We start from the raw sequence: 21,582 nt of genomic DNA, 5'->3' as shown, positions 1-21,582 counted from the left end.
GGGCAGATACGGTTTCCCTGTGCTGATGGGTGCCAAGGTGAGTCCATGGCCTGATGTGAACTCTGACAGGCTCTCCTGGACGTAGATTGCACGTAGAGAACAGCAGAAAATGGAGACCTTTGTCAAAGCCCCTTCATGCCTATGAGTAAAGCCCCTCTGTATCGCAGTACAGAAGTCTCCTGCTTGACCTCCTGTTGTAGCAAGCGGTGCACTTGCATCCAGAGAAGCTTCTCCTGGATCTCAAAGCCTACAGCTGAGTGCCCGGAGGGGGGGGGAGGGATGGTGCCGTGGTGATGGTGATGGTGTGATTTGATGGGCACAGGGAGAAGGCGGGTGGGCTTTGTTCCACTTGCCCCATGTAAAATTGGGGGGGGGGGGGGGGGGGGGGGCATGGAGGCATGTAGCAGCCTGGCATACACTGAGAGATGGGGATGAGAACATCTGAGCTCCAGCCAGTGCCTTGTAGAAGGTAAGGGGGGCATTTATAAGAGTTACCCTACCAGCACAGCAGGTCCAGCCCTCCCACTACTGGACCTTTGTAAGCTACTTGCCTTACCAAGCCACAGATGCACACAACAGTCACAGCTATTAAACAGTCAGGGAAGTTAGTCCAGTACACCACGCTAGAGCAGCTGGAGTATTTTTGGAGGCCAGTTGTCATAATTTGGATCTTTCTGCTTTCATTCTGCTGGTTTCCTCCTTGTTCCTCCGTGTTGGGGCTCATCACGCAGCCCGGCACTGGTGGCTGGGTTCTCTGCCACAAGAGGAGTGCCAGGGCTGAGGTCTGTTCTCAGAGATGTTGAGCTGGTTCTGCCAGTTTTCTTCCAGCACTCACTGCTGCACTCGCTTGTTTTCCTTGTCTACTTTTCTGAACCTTGTTAATCAAGCCTGTTTCACAGTATCAGAAGCTGGGTAGAGCTACTTACTCTAGCTCGGGTCCTGTTTGACGCAGCACCCAACTCGTGTACCTCCTGACAGATACCTGCTCAGCATCTTCCTCGATCTTAAATGACAGATTCCAAGATTCCACGACTTTCTTGAATGGTAAATATGTACACTGCAAATAATAGTATTACTGGTCCTACTGTTTGTTTTAAATCTTCTTTTCTGAAATTTAACCCCTGCTACTTTTTGTCCATGTCCATCCTGGGCATAGAGAATAAATTTCACCTCCCCACCCCCTCCCCTTTTTTTTATTTTTACATCCTCGGCAGATGAGACTGTTTCGTGTTTCCCCTCAGGGTCCTTTGCTAAACCCCTTTGCCAAACCACTCCAACGAGTCCAGCTTCTTTGTGCAGACAGCGTGTCCCGTGCTTTTCCTGGGCACAGAACTCCAGCTGATGCCTTCCTACACAGCTGAGCTGAGCCTGAGGATTAGACCAGCCAGCTTTTTGTTGCCCGTTCCTGGTATGAGATTTACCTCCTAAAACCAGGGTGTGACTTCTGACCGCGAGGGGGTGAATGCACTGTGAGATCTACGTGCTTTCTGTGCAACTGCCTAATGGTTCCCAAACCTGCACTTGTCCTGTGGTGCAGTGCTGCAAAATCCTGTATTAGAAATGCTTCTGTTTAATGTTTTTACCATCCATTTGGTTTCAGGTGTTAGCCAAGCCTGTATTGAGCTCCTGTCATGTAACGTATCCACAGCCCGCCCACCAGCACCATACTACTGATTAAAAACACTGAAGAGCCGCGGAGCATGAGGAGACCTCTTGCAGAACCGCTGCTGTGTGATGATGAACTAGTCTAGCGCTAAATACTCCCCAAGCAGGATTTCCCGACAAGCTTTGTCAACAGCTCCATGCAATATTAATCTGTACTGTTTCCTTGGTTTGAGAATATCATGTGAGAGAGTATCAAAAGCCTCATGGAAATCAACATATGTGACTATCTGCTGGTTCTCACGGTGTGTTATGCCGTTGAAGGAAAACGCACTGGTTTGAAATGATCCAACAAATTTATACTAGCTTTCATTCATCATCCTGTTACTCTTCAGGCACTAAAACGAACAAAACTCAAATCTGATTATCAGAAAAATTTTGGAAGATTGCAGCTGGTTTGATCTATAGTTTCCTTTTTTCCTGTTGCAAAGATTTCTCCTTTAAATCACAAGAATACTGCTAACGACCCGTTAGCCACTTTTGGGATTTTGTTGTTTGGTTGTCAAGGATCAAACCTAAGCTGAGTGCAAAATCTTACATGCCTCGGTACCGCTGTGGCAGGATCTGTATGAGTCCCCGTGAGGCTGCAGGTGGTATATTTGATAAGGAGAATGGTGGGGTCTGTACTGTTGTATTTTGTCATCATGCGGTGCTCCCACAAAGAAGGTTGATGTGAATCTGGTAAGCAGCTCTCTCTAGCAAAGCCTTACTAATGTGCCTGCAAGTATCCATGGGGATAAAAGGAAGAAAGTGCTAACCCATCACCAGAATCAATGTTTATCAAAGCATGTCAAGGAGGAATAGGGAAGAAATGAGAGAACCCACTGAAGTGTCTTGTGGTGTCCTAACGTCCAGTAATGAGAAACAAGAAAGCAAAGGGCTTTTGAAGAGCCAGGCAAGGCAGTGTCCCACCATCAACCTCAAACACAGGGTGAGGGCTGAGGCTCTGCCCCATCCTTTGCTGGCTCGGGAAGGGGGAGCAGCACGCAGCCCAGGCAGTATCCAGGCATCCAAAACGTTCAGTGGAGGGATTCCTTCCCGTCCTTCCCTTGGATTTACAGTAACTACCTGATTTCTTCTGGTCCTTTGACTTAAGTCCAGATGGAGACATAATTGCTTACCAATGGGCTCCTGTTACTCTTTTCCTCCCAAATCTTAAAGCTTCCCCATCCTGGAAATGTGGCAGTCAAAGAGGCTTTCCATGTCAAGAGGAATCCTGTCTTCCTCAACAGCCCATGCAACGTCACCCCGTGGTCATCTCAGAAACATCTGTGCACTTGCCTCCAGGAAGCATTTGGCACCACCAGGTCTTTAGGCAGAAGGATTAGGAGTCACAAGTCTAGAGCAACACCACCACTGCTTTCTCTGCTGTTCAAGCCTTTCTTGAAAGTATCTCAGTCGAGCAGCCAGGGTCACTTGGTGCGTGGCTCTTGGCTGTCTTTGTGCCTCTCCAGCGCCTTTGAGGCTTGGGTGCCAACAGAGACTCCACCGCCTGGGCAGGAGCCCTTCTGTTGCACCCAGCTGCAAGTCCACAGTTCCTTCTGCTTTTTCCTTGCAGCGATGGCTCTGAAATGTTTGGGGGGTTTTAGCAAGGCATTTGTTATTTTCCCCAACAAAGAGAAAATCCTTACTTTCTGACAGGATACTGGAGCAGCAATTTAAACTGGTGGCTCCCTGTCAAGAACTGAAGCAGAGGAAGCCTGTGATATGTTCATTTCCTTTCTCCTTATCCTAGCAGATAGAGTGAGCAACGAATCACTTCATAACAATATTTTTAGTAGAAGACCATTATCATATGTCTTCTTGATCTTTTTGCTAGGCTAAAGTAGCTTGATGTTCTTTTCTTTAGCCTCTCCATAATGCGTCTTCATCCCCAAGAGCAGAAGCAGTGCTCCTGTCGAGGCTTCGCTGGGAACAAAACCAACAGAATAATTATTTCCTTTCCAAGTTATGCTCCTGTTAATGTATCTTATGGTTGATCTAGTAAAATCAACTATAAAACTACATAAAACTTTATAAAACTATATAAAACTTTAATCAACTATTAAAGCAAAATCTTCAGAGAAGTTGTCTCTGCCAGCACAAACTATGGACATTTCCCATGTAGCAGCACGGCCAACTGCACCAAGTCTGGGCTAGGCTTTAAAAGGATTTAGATGCTAATTAATTTTATTTAGGCACCTGAATACTTCTAGAAAACTCCTCTCTTGCATATTGTGTTGAGACTGTCACTTCATTGAGGAGTAATAGCCATAAATATGGATCAATGATTTTGCTTTGGGACCCTGATGCCTTGATTACAGATAATAAAAAGTCACTTTTTTCAAGACCAGAAGCAGGCAATTAAGATGCAATATTGGCTCCGCTTACAATGTCAGTATCTTCTCATGAAATCCTAGATGTAGTGCTGTGAAGGAGAGATGAAAGGTGCAAGCTTCGCCTGGTTTCCTTTGCACTTCGATAATCTTTACATTTACACTTCCAGTGAGGTGTCAAATATTTTGATGTTATATTTTTGGATGAGAATTGAAATAAAATACTTCAGGCAAGAATTTAAGTCCTTGAGCCTGTACTCTCAGTGGAATATCAGCAGACTACAAAGAATCAGAAATATATACTTCACAGGTTTCCCATCCAATTAATGTATTTTATACAGTGCTAATTTAGTGTAAAGACCCCACTCTTTTGTCTATAACACCTAAGGAAAAAAACTAAAGTCAAATACTTGTTTAAGAAACAAATAAAATAAATAAATAAATAAAACAATAAAATTAAAAAAAAAAAACAAACCAAAACAAAACCAGAAAAACCCAAAACCCCGCAAAACCCACTCCACACTGTCTTTTTTAGGCAAATGATAGCAATTTCCAGGGCACTGCAATGTGCAAAAATCTTCAAAATTATGTGGGGCAGCTCCTCAGTTCTAGCTAGCTTTTCCTGATTAAAACAAATTCAATTAGTAATTCCTAGGTTGTAAGTTGAAAGCACCAATATAGCTTGCCCTCCAATGCAGTAACATTTACAGATACGTTTAATGTGAAGTATTTAATTAGGAAATGCACTATAGTTCCCCTTCGGCAACTCCCCTAGCAAACAACTGGCACTACTTAAAAAGCTTGCGTTGCTTGAAAGTGATACACATGTTAAAATGTATACTTGAATCCTAGAATAGCTTTCACTTAAGCCACAATACTTTCTCCTTTTTGAAATGTGCAATAAATCCCTGTGCAAACATAATATCATGCTTTCATATTTCATCCAATAATCTCAAAACCAATAAATCTCAATTAAGCTTCATAGCAGCACATTCTCCCACAGTGGGACATAAAAGACTATTTCTGCTTAAGAAAGTAATGAAACAAAGTGCAGGGATTCTAGCTTGCTAACCCCAAGTGTCTCGTGGTAAGGGACAAGGCTAGAAGGACCTATAGTGCTGGTTCATCCTAAAGAGCAGCACTTCTCCGACACAAAGGAAACTATTTGTTTTATGGTCACTGTGCTGGGCTTCATCGGGGGAATGTGCAAAGGTCCTTCAGGCCTAGGCTTCGGGGCTCCCCGTTCTTCATGGGGAAAAGTCTGAGCAGGCTCTCCCCTCTCTGAAGCACCATGATTGATACACACCATGAGATTTGAAAAACAAAATGGTTTAGACACCAGTTTCTTTTCTTGGACCTCCAGGACATTACTCTTTTTTTTTTTTTTTTTTTTAAGATTTTGTATGTAACCTAAAAGCTGGAAGATTTTTCTCTAAAATAAATACACACTCACAGAATCACAGGATGGTGAAGGTTGGAAGGGACCTCTAGAGATCATCTAGTCCAACCCCCTGCTAAAGCAGGGTCTTCTCGAACAGGTAAATATGTAAATTGCTGTCCCGATTTCAGCTGGGATAGAATTAATTTTCTTCTTAGTAGCTGGTACGATGCTGTGTTTTGGATTTAGTGTGAGAATAACGTTAATAACGTGCTGGTGTTCTAGTTGTTGCTGAGCTGTGCTTACACTAAGTCGAGGACTTTTCGGTTCCCGTGCTCTGCCAGCAAGCAGGGGCACAAGAAGCCAGGAGGGAGCAGTGCCGGGACAGCTGACCCGAACTAGCCAAAGGGATATTCCATACCATGGGATGTCATGCTCAGTATATAACCTGGAGAGGTTGATCACTGCTCTGGGTCTGGCTGGGCATCAATCAGCAGGTAGTGAGCAATTCTGTTGTGTATCACATGGTGGTATTATTATTATTATTATTATTACTACTATTACTATTATTATTATTATTATATTTTGCTTTATTTCAATTATTAAATTATTCTTATCTCAACCCACCAGTTTCACCTTTTTGTGATTCTCCTCCCCGCCCCACTGTGTGCGTGTAGGAGTGAGCAAGCAGCTGTGTGGTACTTGGTTGCTGGCTGGGGTTAACCCACAATACTTGCAGATTGTCAAACAATTGAAAGACACCAGGAGTTCCAGCCTTAGGAAATACAGCAAGCGTGAGTATTGCAAGACTGGCGGGACTGTAGTGCAAAAATGAGGCTTGCCACCTCAACTAGATGCTTTCTCCTGGGGTAAAATGCTCCTTTACCGCAGATCATTCTACCATATAATTATACGGGCTTAAAAGCAGTCATAGTAAGAACCGAACAACTCCTAATTCCTATCTCTGTCATGAGCGCACTAGTGAGTGTTGCCTCAACTGTGTGTGCAGCAGTTAAAGCAGACCCTTTCATGAAAAGGATTAGCTGATATTTGGCTTTCAGAACAATTTATTTTGACTGAAGAGTTGTCATGAGTTTTTCTCAGCTTTCTAGAGCTAATAGTAATCTGATAGTGCTGTGAATGCTTTTTCCTTCTTTAATGTGTATCTGAGAATTCTTAAATCTAAGTGTTTTTCATTAAAGAATATGTCTTTCTTTTTCCTGACTTCATGATTTCTCAGTGTCTTTGAATGGTACAGAGGTGAGAAGGCTCTGCTCCAGATCTGATGTCTAAAAATAATTGTACTGCTTTGGTGAGGTAAAGTATACATTAATCATATCTAGCAGGGAAGTTCTGACCGTGGCAGCAGGACTCTGCTAGAGCTCCCCAGTTCATCTAGCAGAAGTGTTATTGGCTGTAGCAGAAAGCTAACAGTAGATTCAGATTGGGTAAGTACTGAAAAAGCATTACTGAAAAGATTTTCATTCCATTCGAGCAACATCCTCCAAAACATGTCAACCTTTACGTCTGTTGCCCAGTCCTGGCCTAGAAATCATTCTTAAAAATGTCCTGAAATTCAGCACCGGTTACATGCGTGGAGGATGTGCTCTGGATGCATTTCCCTCAATAGCAGGAGTATTTGTTATTCGGTAACTGTAACTGTGCTGAGTCGAAGCCAACCACTGTGCTGCGGTTTGGGTCACATTGCGTTAGGGGAGCTATAAACACACGCTGGGAATGACCAGACCAGCCATAGACAGTTGAGGATAGTAACTGATGACCTAGATACTTCACTTCAGAAAGTACCATTTGCTTCTAGCATATTCACCTGCAGAAGCTGAACAGGAGCATGAAAACAGAACAACACAGCAATGTCTCTTGTGCTAAAGTAGGTAGTTTTCATCTGTTACTCTATTGAAAAAAAAATTTGAAATTATCTAACTCAGCTTTAGTTTTGATAGGCAAATTCTCTTCAACAAACTCTTTGAGTAAGTTGTAGTTCAAATGTATTTGTTTTCAAGACAAATCACAAGATGTAAATCACTTATTTTTCAAAATCCAAACGTAATGCGCCTGTATGGTGCTAGCATATAGAACTGATCAAAGATTTAGTAACACTGTTTGAAACAAATGCTGTTTCTCAAACATTCCTCAAAGAAAACACATCAAATGTTCCATTAATTTCAGAGGGCTTTATCAGGAGGCTTTCTTAAGAGAGTCTGAAAGCAGACTACTGCTCGTCTCCGTTGTCTTGTTCATGATAATTCAATGACAAGCCTTAGAGCAGCAAAGGTCATTGTGCAAATCTCATGTGGGAATTCATAGAATCATAGAATTACTTAACAGCTTCACAGGTTTCACTCTGGATTGCTGCACAACTGAACCAAGACAGTGAGAGACCAGAAAGGTCTTTCAAACTGTTTTAACTGCAGGAGGAAACTGAACATGGATGTGTCTTAAATGTGATGCTGCTCATTGACAATGACTCTGGAGTTGTTCAGTGGAGCCTGAGAAAGATCAAACAGGACGCTGTTTCCTTTCTAACGCCTCAGCAGCCTTGCAGCCAGAGCCCTGTCTCAGAGCCTTGTCTTCACATACTTTCTTTTAGGGTCCTGCTACATGTGGTTTTGCAGCTGTACCCATGGCAGTCCCCACTGGCTTCCTCTGAGTTCTTTTTCCTCCTCTTGGGTTCATACCTGTGCCTACCTAAGCAATACCCAAGTGAGCTTTGTGCCCTAGCCTTGCCCTGGATAAGATTCCTAGAGGCTTCCTCTTTAAACAAACACCACTTCTGAAAACACATCCACGTTACTATAGCACTCCTCTTCCCGTGTTGGGTAAACGTGGTAAATCCTGGTAACTGGTGGAAAGAAATGAGTTTGAACTAGACTGCCGGGGCTTGCTGTGGGGCTTCACACGCGCTTTCCTTCCTGAACTGTCACCCTCCTTTTAAGTTCCAGCCCTTCACCTCAGTGTGTTTGTTTCCTGTTACCAGGCCCTTCTAACACCTGACGAATCTCATTTAACCTAAATGTGTCTTATTTAAACCGATGGTGTCTTACTTAGCCCAACAGTTCCCACGGTGAGCTTACAGGAAAGCCAACCATGGCAGAGCAGCGATCATCAGAAAAAAGGATGGTGTCCAAGCATACCAAACAGCAGCTGCCTTTCCGAAAATGATTCAGTTTCACCGGCAATAGTGAAAACAGGGAGATAAATGCAACTGTGAATCAGTGCACAAACAGGGCTGTCAAGAATTTCTCATTTCCAGTCACTTAGGATCACGTTTTCCAGGACATCTGGTGTTGATACAAATAATCTCCATTTTTGATCTTCCCATTTTTTTACTGCCATTTTATTTCTGCCCTGCACAATTAGTGCCAGTTATTTGTGCCCTTTTATATGGGCACCATGTATTGGAAACCTGAACTCTGCAGGGAGGCTCCGTCAGCGCTGCACAAGCTGCTGCCGTGTTTGAACGGAGCTGCTGGAATTCTGCCAGGGGAGGTTGCTCTGCATCCATCCTGCTGAATTTCTCTCTGTCTGTTTCCCAGACCCTGTAATAGTCCTGACAGCTCTAATGATCAGGGGGGTAGCCTGCACACACACCAGCAAGAGGTAGTTCATATAATCCCTCCAGATTTTCAACAACTGAGAGACTGCGCTGGGACCTGCTATCTGTGAAGGACTCCAGGGAGAAACGTTCCAGGTTTATGTGCTGCTCTGTCCAGTTGTTGTTTGATGTCCAACTCAGAAATACAAAACACTATTGTCACCAGAAATTCTTCTAATGAATATCTGAGAATTATTTCTAGCAGGATCACTATCTCCTCTGAGGTTTCCATTAAAAAAAAAAAAAAAAAAAAAAAAGAAGAAGAAGAAGAAAGGTAAGTTACTCAGAAAACGAAGTAGACCTCTTGCATGTTATTTTGATAAGAAGCTCAGTCAATTCCCGATGTTTTTGTACATATCCCATCCTGAAAAAATCTGACTCTCTACAGTTGCCCTGCAGGTGATTTCAGTGTAACTGCACAGCCCCATCTCTCTGACTGAGGGTCTTGGGTTCCTTCAGCCGACATGGACTGTAGCCCTGCACAGGCTCTGGCTGTCTCTTAGATGCTTAACAAAGGTACAGACAGAGCGCTGGGCTGACAGTTTTTGGATGTCAGACATCCCTTCATGCAGGTCTCCTTCATGAGAGGTGAATGAAGGGTAGCCCAACGTGGCAGTCTAACAGCGGCGCTGACTGACTTCACTGCTCCACTCAGTGAACTTGCTCATAGGTGTCCTTACTTATGCTTTGGCTATTAACGTGAATAGGCTTGGAGAGTCTGGTCCCTCTGTATGAAAAAATGTTGTGTAGAACACAATTGTATAAAAAGAAAGGGTAACTTTGATTTTGAGAGCGTGAAGGAGTTCTCCTTGGCCAATGAATGCTATACAGAGGGCAATATTCACCCTGTATGGGTAACAGAGAGATGTTGAGTGGTGAGGGCACAGTATTATATGGACTATCACACTGAGTGGAGCTATCACAACTGCAAATAAAACTCACATTTCTCCAGTCAACCAAACTGCAGATAGAGAGAATGAAACAGCCATAGAGGACAAGATGGCAAATAGTTCAAATCTTTTCTTTTTTTTTTTTTCCTCATCACATAACTGGGTGCACCCAGAAAATACTGAGAGGATGCTGCAGGGTGAACAAAAAATATCTTTATTTCTCTGCAACTGGAAATTAAAAGAACTGATTTTTCTGTTTGCCTTCAGGGTGCATGTTGCTCCAAACCACAGGAGGGAGGATGTCATCTTCCCCTTTTAAGCTGGATAGACTGGGCTGTGAACATCATGAACACTGAAACAAGACTCTGTTGCAGCATGATCCAGCTGCCAGCTTGAGGGTGGACATTTTTTTTTTCATGTTCTTCCAAACAGGCAATGCAAGAGGTTTCAGCACTGTCATTTACTTGGGGAAGAAGTTGTTCTTCCTGCTCAGGAAGAATTCTAGGGAAATTGCATGAGTGACAGTTAATCCCTCACCCTTCCCCGCCCCCCCCCCCTTTTAATCATTGTTATTTCTGTGCCTTTAAGCAGCTTTGCAGTGTGAATCACATCTATTTTGAAACATAGAGACTAAGTTTTGCATGAATACCAGTTATGGAACCTGAATCCTTATCAGCAAGACTCAAATCCCATTAGTATTGCATTTTGCATAAAATATTCAAAATGAATTATATATATTTGTAGGGCAAAGGAGAAGTAATTAGTAAACAGAAAAAAAGAAAGTATTTTATGTAGGAAAGCATGGCCTGAAGTGTGTTTCTGAGACTTGGGAAGTAACGCATAATGAATAGGTAAGTGTGCTGTTGAATGTGGATATTTTCTGTAGGTGGATGATGGAAATTGCGCAGCACTTAAGTGTAAATAATGCACATACACTTAGTAACTCTGACCCGTTGCTGCTGAAACAGAGGAGAATGTACCAGGGAGAGCCTGATAATAGCGTTCAAAATAAGTCTCTAAGCCACAAGAACACACATATCTCCCAGCAGCCATTACAAATTCAGACTGACAATTTTGGAATCGTATTTTGATGAATCCCTCTCTCCTTTTGTCCTCACTCATCACAAGAGGGGTTTGTGACTGTATGGATGGGGGCTTCCAATGCATGACTTCTTCAAATACTGAACTTCTCAGTTGCTAGAGGGTAAATTCACAAAAAATGCATGTCCTCTTTTTGTGCGACTGGAAACAAGTACATACACGGTCTAATTTGTTCAGAAAATCTCAGAGATGGACATGTGCTGCTGTAAATGAATCTAAATCAGCAGCTGGCTCAAGCTAGATGCTGCGAATTGGAAATACTAATTAATGATTTTCTAAAGGCTGTATCTCATACTGCAATTCACCTCAGGACTAGGGAAAAAAAGATACTCACAGCAAGAGACCAAGCATTGCGAGTGTTTGTATGCTACTGAAACCTTCACTCAAAAGCGGCAAAAATTTACCCTGACCTGTTCCTCTGCTTCCGCGTCCCTAAATGGCTCGTTGCAACAGATTACAGTGTTCGTATTTGGGGCAAAATGATCATAAATACAGAAGGCAGTAGGCAACCAGTTTTTCTGTATCCCAATATCTTATCTACTGCCTTTCTATTCCAGTAATTGTGGTGGTCTTGGCAGTGAGGAAAGCCCCAGATAATCCTGCCTGGCGGCAGCGTGCAAAACTAGGCCTTCGCAGAGCGGAGGCCACGTGCTGGGGGGTCTTTCTTCAGACACACACGCACACACCCCGCCGTGTTATGTTTTGGTAAGTAAATGTAACCAAGTCCTGTGAAATCCAGAGAAAATAAATCCTCTGCATATTTTTCCAATTACAGAGGAGAAGAAACCCCCGTTTGTCTTGTCTCTGATCTCCGCAGATTAAGCGGGGGGACTTGGTTGACGGCCCGGGCCTTCCTCCTGTCCACAGCAGCGCTCTGGTCTTTATTTCAGCCTCCAGCCTCCAAGGCACCAGGACTCCTGCTGTCCTGGCAAACCTCTCCCAAATAAAATAATGCTGTGGCTTTAGTAGCCTCCCACTAGGCTTTTTATTGCCTCACTGGCAGTGTCCCTTCCACGCTGTTTGTTGAGACAGCTTCAACAGCCTTTCTCTTATTGCATGCTAATAAGACCCAAGGAAGATCTTTCCACAGTACAAAACCCAGAGCTTTGCCCTGTCTGAAATGCTGTCTAACAAAATTGATAAAGGAATTAAATCTTCCAACAAGCATCTCAAATAGATGCGATACTCATGTTTGGAGGTGATGTATGTTCTGCTCTGAATACAGAAAACCAGCTCCCGTCCAGTGCATTCAGAATGGATAAACAAGTTGTCACGCATAATTTTAATGGTGAAAATAACTTTGTGTGGGTGACAGAATGAGGATGAATGCATTTAATATGAAATCTGGTTTTATATATGAGTGCATAGGCTGTATTTCTCATACATGATAGCTTAATTTCTAAAGCATTGTTAAAGTTTGTATAACTCCAGTTCTGCTTAAAACAAGAATTGACCAGACCAAACTCCCCCTCCTTTAAGTGGCTTGGTACCTGAGCAAAACAGACAGTTGCGGAAGACAGAAGCCTGACAGGGACAGGAAAAGCCCTAGAAGAGGCAGCCATCACCTCCTTTGCCTACAAGAATGGGAACTGCTGTTGGTGAGGGCTTCAGCTGTGTGGGGCAGGGCTGCTCCAGTGGTGGGGCAGAGGCAGCTCTGACCCCATTCTTTAATGGGAGCTGTATCAGGGAGATGTTCACGGCTGAAATACAGAAGTTCAGCTTTGTCTGTTCCGTTAAAAAGACTTGCGTTGATAGGCCTTGTCCCATCCTGACCCATGTGAAGCTGAACCTCTGTGCAGGATGCCAGCCTGCGTTTGTAAGACAACACTGATCTCACTGAGCTTCTCCGGTGTTGTGGCAGGGGGGAGCAACTAAAAGCATGGAATGGTCGCTAATATGTATATTTGGAGTCTTCTGCCCTGATGTCCATGGCCGTGGTAGCTGCTAGGTGTCATGCTGAACGAAGGCAGGCTTTCTCTCAATCAAAATACGGCAAAAGGAAAAAGCTCTCAGTGATGCCAATGCTCTAATTTCACTTCTAATGGGTATTCTACTATCTGAAACAAAAGCTCAGCACTGCCAGAGGGCTCTCGTATGGTTATGACTAATATAAACAAGTATTCAAAAGTGATTCTTCCTTTGCAAGCTGATCCCATGGTGTATTTACCTAAGCCATTCTCTTCTGGGGGTAGCTTGGTGACACACTTCAAGCATAAGAATCCCTAAACTAGATTTAGTCATGCATACTTGAGTCAGTCTGGTGTTACTTAATTTAGTACAGGCCATTAAATATTTTTACCTCTGTATTAGGGTCAGGACAGGAGAACCAATCAAGTGAGATTCACTGAGGCTTTATGTGTCATACAAAGTACTCAAGCGAATCTTCCACACAGACTTACTCCCCACCACATGTGACTGAGAAAGAAATACAGGGAGGTCATGTATTCCATCTCTATACACATATCTTTACTTGTGAGTTTAGTGCGACTAGTGTGCATGTGTGCACATGTGCAAGGGCAATGTTAAACATTAACACCATCTCCATGCAAAAGCAAAGCCTCTTTCAAGGCGAGAATAAAGGTGTTCAAGGTGACAGCCAGAAGAGAGGCGCAGGATCCCCAGCCTGGTCTGGCCTGAAGATGTTTTGTTGGTACAGATACACCACGGATGCATTGCAGCGGCACAAAATACTGCGTACTTTAGCGTGGCTACCTCTGTGCAGGATATGTTCATCGGGGTTTCAAAGCACAGGATTTATTAATATATTAACAGATAGTTACACTGGTGGAAACATCTTTGCTACATAGAGGCCTGAAGTAAAAAGACGCATTTGGCACAATCATTTTAGAAATCTTAATCTATTTAGCCTCTTTAGTATTCATCATGTTAAACATGTACAGCACTAAATAAATTGGAGCTACTTAAATATTTATCAGATGTCTCCCTGCATGTTTAAATAACAAGCAGGCAGCCAGTCATAAACAACTTTTTTTTTTACCATCCCTCCAGGATCATCTACATTTCTTCTTTTTCCCTCAAAGGCTAAACTTCACAGTCACCCTGGTGCCACAGAGCGGGGAGAAGCCAGGTAGGGTCTGGACGGCTGTGCGGGAGCAGTCACGGGGGCTGGAACAGAGCCTGGGACCCCCCTTGGGGCTGAAACCCAAGTCCCTGGCACAGCAGCGGGTCTCCTCCCCTGGGGCTGCAGCCCTGGTGCTCGGCTCAGCTGCCTCAGTTGGTTACCCAGTGCTGTTTGCAGCACTGAGCAGGCATTTTGGCCCATTTTTGTTTGGAACAAGTTTTGTTTACCCCTGTGATTCCAAATCTCACTGCAGCTTCAAGCTGTTGTATTATTATAACCTTTTGCTGCAAATGAGCTTTAAAAACTGGTTTGCATCATTGCCAGGAAGCTTAAAAGCAGAAAGAAGTCAACTCTTCTAATATGAATGACAAAATCATAGCAACGACCATTAACACAGACTCATCCCACACCATGTTTCCACTGGTCACTGGTACATTTTAACAGTGTGAAAGTTTGTGTCAGGTGCACAAAGGGAATTGTAACAAGAATTTGTTCCCAGATGCGTGTCACACAGTGCTGATGCCAACCAAGCACAAATGCAGATCCTGCTGCTGAATGCTAGAAGGGGAAATCGAGGCAAAGGGCCCTGAGAAGACCACAACACAGCACAGAGCTGGGTTCTGATACTGGGAGTGCAAGTCCTACAGATTCAAGGGTTAGTTTCAACTAGCATGAGTGATGACAGGGCCTGATACACCACCATCTATATTCTGCACTTCAATAGCATCTTCCCCCCGAGGAGTCACTCACTTCACAAGCATCTTCATTTCTCTCTTACAGACAAGGAAATAAATGAAAAGAGAGATTATACCTTTCTACCACCTGTATTAAAAGTTGGGACAAAATGAACACAAAAAGTCAAAAACCTCTGACTCCCAGTTTTGTGCTTTTACCAGAAAAACATGCAACTGAGAAAACCGATGGCCTGTCAATCCTTTTGTTGTACGCAACACAATGGTTAGATATCAATGGTTCAGTGACAACCCCTGAAAACATTTCAGGTGGGATCTTTTGGGACCCAGTTTTGTGAGGAATACCTTCCTCAATGATACAGATAAGGGAGTGGAGGGTGTCCTTACAAAATATGCCAATTTGAGAGAAACAGTAGCCATTTTGGAGACAGAATTATTCAAAATAATCTTTATAAAATGTGGAAGTTGTACATCAAATATATAAAATTAAAGAAAGTGAAGTGAAAAGGAGGAAAAAAATTGAACACACCAAAAAAAAATCCCAGGAAAGACTTGCCTAGGCAGCAGTACTGCTTAAGAGATTCTGGATATTGCAAGGACCAACACACACACGGGGTACGCACCAAGGATAGGACACCCTTACCGAGAAAGCAAATTCAGCAGTGCATGAAGAAGAGGCTATGTATGGTGTGGGACATCATTAGGTTGCTTTCCTCAGGAAGGGAACCCTCAGCTGGGGTTGCATGTTTACACAGAGGAACTATATATTTTTTAAAGGGCATACACAAATCAAAGAGAGGTCACAAGTCAGAAATTAAAACGTGACTCTTAGGATAGCTTTCAAGATCTGGGCTTTGATCCAGAAAACAGAAGACCAGGGGAAGGACATGGTAACATGTGCCAGTTCATGTTCCAATATTTCAAACACTGTTATAAAAATGACAATCAATTACTCTATGTACACTGAGGGAAGGATGAGCTGAAATGAACCTAGTTTGCAGCAAAGAATATTTGGGTTAGATATTAGGAAAACTTTCTAATTATGAGCATAATTAAGTGTTGGACCAGACTGCCTGAGGCACACAGTGAATCTGCCTTCATGGGAGGTGCTGGAGTGTAGGTTGAGCAAGTGCCTCAGGATGCTCTGGACAGACTTTGCAGCTGTGAGAGGGAGCTGGGGACCCTTCCCACTCTGTTTCTATGCCTACGTGGTATTTCTGAAATTCTGAGATCCAGTACCCAAATTAAATGTAATATTCCCGACACTATCTGTCTTGGCATTTATCTGGTCTTTGTAGTAGCTTCTGGAGCAAAAAAGAGGCTAAAAGTTTACTCCAAATGATTAAGCAACTCAATTGATAAGGCTGAATAGAAGTGCTCCAGAGAAATTTTTTTGGTCACAAATAAGTTCAAAATGACTTCATACTATGATCAAAGCACTGCTAAATCTGTGCTAAACCTCTTCCTGCCCATGGAGAAGAACTGACATTCTACAGATTTGAAATACAGCAACTGAGGCAGCCTGGATACAAAGGTTAACCTAGACAGATTAATATGAGCTTGTATAAAGCTCTTAATGCTATTCCAAATGCTAATAGTGACTGACATTATAGGGTTTCCTGGAACTGATTTAGAAAGATGAGAACTGTTTGCAATAAAAAGCCTGTTTATCTAATAAGAACAGCAAAAATTCCTTAATTACCTGGCACTTTAACAAATTATGATCTCATTTGACAGAAAAATAATTTCTACACATGGCACACATCTGTCCTATTTCCCAAGACACCATACTGTACCATACAGTGCTCTTCAAACAGGGCTCCAGAAGCACTTCTGAAATACATGCCGACAGAAAGCTGTGACAAAAGGCAAGTTTTATTAGGACCGTTTTGCCAACCAGTAGAGTGAACTGCAGCAAGTGCAGTGTTTTTCTCAATGTGAGAGGAGACAGATTCACAGAGAGAGATTTTCGCTTTGCAGTGTCCACCCTCTAGACTTTCGTTCCAAGACTTGGAATAGGCAGCTGAGATCATAAATGATCCTCAGCGCTCTTCACATAGGTGCTCTGCAGAGATGGTTTTGAAGCTTTTCAGCCATGCACTTGCTTTTCCTTTTTATTTCAGCCATGCACATGGTTTTCCCCTTTTTTGTCTTTTTTACTGAAATAACAAACGTGAGACTATTGTGAATCTGGCAAAGGCGTAACGGGAGTTTTCAGAACCTCGGGGAGCTGAGCCACTTCACTGAGAGTAATCTTAGCTCACAAATAGAACAGCAGTCCCTGGTAGTATTGCAAATCTTGCTTCAGCAGCAAAAATGTATTAGAAGATTTCTTTCCCCTCTTTAACATCAGCGAGAAAATATATACTTAAAATCTTTAAGTGCTTTTGCCAAGAAAGGCTGGACCCTTCCAACCTGGTGTTCTATTATTTCAGCATCCAGTTATAAAAATACTATTCCCCTTGACCTCCATCACAAAAAAACTTCAATATTAAAGAAGAAATCGGGCTTCTCAGTCAAAATCAAAAGAAAAGGTATTGAATTTGCTGTCTTTCAGAGATTGTGAAGTGACTGCAGGAAATAAATATCAGAATGGCTATAATATACACAAACTTAGGCTGAAATTCAACTGGAAGGATTTTTCAAGTGCATGTGGTATGCTGTGTCACTTCAGTACACGTGTTAACGTTTGAAGTACAGCAGAATTCAGGTTGGGCTGACAGCTACACACAGATATATCTCCTCTTGTTGGGTTCAATACAAACTGTATTCCCATCCCAGGACAGACTTTGTTTCCTAGTCTTTCTGGGAATTTTCACAGATTTCACATAGCCAGGAAATATTTTTCATGTGATCTCTCTGCTCTTACTTTGGCAACTCTTGGGTGGAATTACTATGCACACTTTTTTATAATGTTTTGCTGGGTTTTGCTCTGTGTATTGAGATATTCTGCAAGCTACTTAAATCCAATTTAAAAACTACTGCAACATGCATGTTTGGTAATACAAAACAGCTGCTAAAGAAAGCTCAAAATACATCTGATGTGCACTTTTTAATTGCATGCCTTTACTGTATCAACTCTCAGCTCGTATAGAATATATAAACTAATATGTTTTACCGCAGTGAATTCTGGATTACTTTTTATAGGATGATTGCTTTTACAACTACAGCATGATTTGGGAATTTATTTTCCATGCTACAAATAAAGATCTGCAACAGCAAATATTCAAGTCTGTGCAGAGGCAAATGCTAGGCTGAGCAAGGCGCAACAGAAACTGAGAACTGGTAGCCTTGAGAAGGCTTTACCAAAATATGGTGAAAATTACTCTTTTGGTCTTGTAAAGTGTAGTACAACAAAACAGCACAAAGTCCCTAAATTTGTGGGAATAATCTGCCTGGCAGTTAGCTGCCCTCAATTGTCCTGTAAGGCTTTTCTGTCACTGCCTGTTCAGAGAGACAGGATGAAACACAGAGGAGTTAAATGAAGGGTCCATTTATTGAGAGGAGTGGGAACAGGAGTTTGCAATCTAAGCTCAGACTATTAGACTTCCATCTCATCAAATGTCTGTAATTCAGTGTTCAGAGAATTAAAGAGCAGAAAGATTGCCACAATATGAGTCAGGCTCAGATTTATAGTGAAAGCATTAAGAGTAATAAACAATGTTCCATGGTTTAACCCCAGCCAGCAACCAAGCCCCACGGAGCCACTCGCTCCCTCTCCCCACACGGGATGGGAGAGAGATCGGAAGAGTAAAAGTGAGAAAACTCATGGGTTGAGATGAAGACAGTTTTAACAGGTAAAGCAAAAGCCACGCACACGAGCAAAGCAAACCAAGGGATTAATTCCCCTCTTCCCACCGGCGGGCAGGCTCAGCCACCCCCAGGGCAGCAGGGCTCCAGCACGGGTAACTGTGACTTGGGAAGACAAACGCCATCACACCAAATGTCCTCCCCTTCCTCCTTCTTCCCCCAGCTTATATACCCAGCATGATGCTCAATGGTATGGAACATCCCTTTGGCCAGTTTGGGTCAGCTGTCCTGGCTGTGTCCCTTCCCTGCTCCCCGTGCCCCCCCCAGCCCTCTTGCTGGCAGGGCCTGAGAAACTGAAAAGTCCTTGACTCAGTGTAAACATCACCCAGCAATGACCAGAAACATCGGTGTGCCATCAACATGGCCATCAACACCGAATGCAAAACACAGCGCTGCACCAGCTGCTAAGAATAAAATCAACCCTATTCCAGCTGAAACCAGGACACAATGGCTTCCAGCTTTCACAAAAGATCTTTTCTACCTTAGCAGCTGTGTAGGATTTGCAGGCTTTATATGCTGAAGAGGCTACTGCTGCTTTCTAGTCGGAACTGGTGCCAAAATCCCAATCTTTTATCTGTCATGTCTGCTTTGGACCACTGCCTCTTCCAAGCACAGACCTTCTTTTTCTACACTGTATAGCTTGTACTATACTTGATGGCAGGGAAAGCCAACAACATTCAGTCACAAGCATTATTTTAATCAAGTGACCAGGCAATACCAGTGCTGGTGGGTATTAAAACATGTTATTTAACATAGTTCTTTCTAGTATTTAGTTCAGAAAAAAAGAGAAAAGCATCAGAGTTCTACTTAGCAAGGTTGCCTTCAAAAATGGAACTACTGTATCCTAACAGGTTTAGTCTGCCAAAGGAAAAGACTAAAAGAATCTTATAAAGGTCAAATGGCAAACTGTTGGGCCAAGATGTAGAGGTTAGACTTGAGGACTAGTACCAGCACTGAGTGGTACCACACCTAATTCTTTGGTATTGCTTGGTGCTGTGGAGCAACTGCATCAGTCATCACTATTAAAAGGCTGTTCAAAACAGTAGAAAAGAAATTGGAAACTGAAACTAGGAAACTCAGGTGAAGGCTAAAATTTTGATCTTTAATAATGAGAGAAGATGGCCATTCAGACAGTTCACAGTACAACCAAGGTCCACTGTCACCGGAAACCTAGGCATCTCTCTCCAGAAGTCTGCCTGATGAGCTTGATGTTGAAACTAGTATGTGAGTCTTCATGGCTTCGTGTATGTTGTGCATATGAATCACAGGCAAGGTAACCAGAACAGTCCTCTCTGACTTAAAAAAAGATCCCTGTGAATCAAGGAGTTTATGAAACAGCACCTGATCATTTGTTTCTTCATGGGACGCGCTGCAGACCAAAAAGTGCCTGACTTGCTGCAGTCCCTTTTATGAAAGTAGTTGATGAGTAACTATGATGATGATGAAAGTTATTCTTTGTTTTGCCTAGATTATGTGTGCAATGTCTTTGTTTTCTGTGCCTGTGTGGGCCTCCATTCCCAGGCCAAAGTGCAGATTGTGGGATGTGCACAAGTGGATGACCTGCACCCCAGACTTAACTATTCCTTGAACCATGGCAGTCTGGACACTACCTGTGAACTAATACTTATGCAGCCAGAGACTGGAAACCTGAGCAAAGAGCAAACAAGCATGACGACATGGATGCATCCCTGCTGTACTCACCAGCTCGACTGTGAACTCAAGCACAGAGGGATGGAAGCTGTAGCCTGCAGCAGGGCAGAACCAAGAGGCACACTGTGGCTCTTGGAGCATGAGGCTGATTTGTGCTCTGCTGGCTGCACAAATACAGTTATACGCTACCTCTTACTCAGGCTAGAATTTAAGGCTACAGATTAACTTTAAAGCAACAAACCTCAGGTGTCCTCCAACAATACAAATGTTCCCAGTTCTCAAACGCTTGGTGTTGTCATGAAGTACTTACAATATGGAAAATCATTTGACATTCTGATGGGCAAAAAGACAGAGGAGCAGAGTTAAAGGTCACCTTTTCTTTTTTATGTCATGCATGCTTCAACAGCAGAAATACTTTTCCCTTGCTTGGTCTCTTATAGTTTAATCAGCAGAGAGGTAGAATACAGGAAATAATAAATTAATGAGAACATTAGGGAAAGAAAAAAACAAGCTCCTCCATAAAATTCTGAAAACACCTTCCTTAAAAAAAAAAAAAAAAAAAAAAAAAAAGAAAAGAAAAGAAAAGAATTTTATTATCGAGGAGAAAATGACATTTTGCGTGGTCCATGTTATCATTGTGGCTGCAGTGTTTTGCTCAGCCATAGGGAATAATTTTGTACCACATCTGAGAAGATGAAGGAGGGAGCTGGAGATGTCAGGTGGTAGAGGGGAGAAGCTGCACTTTTTTTGCAAGACAACAGCTTGTAGACAGCTGTTGGCTGCCGTCCGAACAGCATCAGGGAGTGTGGGTTTGGGATGGGGAGGGTCAGAAATGTGGGGGTTTTTTTAAGTGTGCAGTTTAACACGAGGAAACGGAGGAAAAAGTTCACTACCTAGACCAAAAGCCTGGACAAAGTAATAATAAAAATTGTTCTCTACCCATGCTATAAGAAACTCAGGGATCAGATACTCAGCACACCTCTGTGAAAGGCTTATAAAACCCAGGCCCCTTACTATCCTGGTAATAACTTTTCAGCTGAGGTACAGTCTGTGTAAGATAAATCGTTATACTGCATATAGTTCATTTGAGGAGACTTGCACTAGGTGTAAAGTTAATAATAGAAACTAGAGCGAAGGGACCCTGTCAGGTTAATCCTGTGATGTGTGTTGTTTATGCGCTTCCTGAAAGATGTTGTAGGTGGTGATGCCATTCTCCCTGAAAACATAATGAACGGACGCCTTCCTTTTTTGTATTTTGTTGTGCTACAGATTATTTTATATTGGTATTAAAAATAACCTTCTTCCAATCTTCTTTACTCACATCAGACAGAATTTACTCCGGAGCAAGCAGACAAAAGAAGGTCACTGCAGCAGCTAAGCTCCTAAGGT

The 21,582-nt window shown here is 42.8% G+C and overlaps 1 protein-coding gene across 12 annotated transcripts in view; it reads left to right on the top strand.

Moving 5' to 3' along the window:
* Window positions 1-21,582, top strand: part of PROM1 (prominin 1) — a 96,626-nt gene that overhangs the window by 5,234 nt on the left and 69,810 nt on the right. For 4 of the 12 annotated variants that reach the window (XM_080404809.1, XM_080404818.1, XM_080404808.1 and 1 more), the window contains exon 1: window positions 386-21,580. The gene's annotated coding sequence lies outside the window, so the exon portion shown is untranslated. Of the gene's footprint in view, window positions 1-384; window positions 21,581-21,582 lie in introns of those variants that run through there. The other 8 variants (XM_080404811.1, XM_080404815.1, XM_080404814.1 and 5 more) reach the window with 4 other exon arrangements.

This window comes from Falco punctatus (genome assembly GCF_963210335.1).
Source record: "Falco punctatus genome assembly, chromosome: 1".
Classification (NCBI taxonomy): Eukaryota; Metazoa; Chordata; class Aves; order Falconiformes; family Falconidae; genus Falco; species Falco punctatus.
Note: the sequence above shows the minus strand (reverse complement) of the source record. Positions and strands in the feature narration are given on the sequence as shown.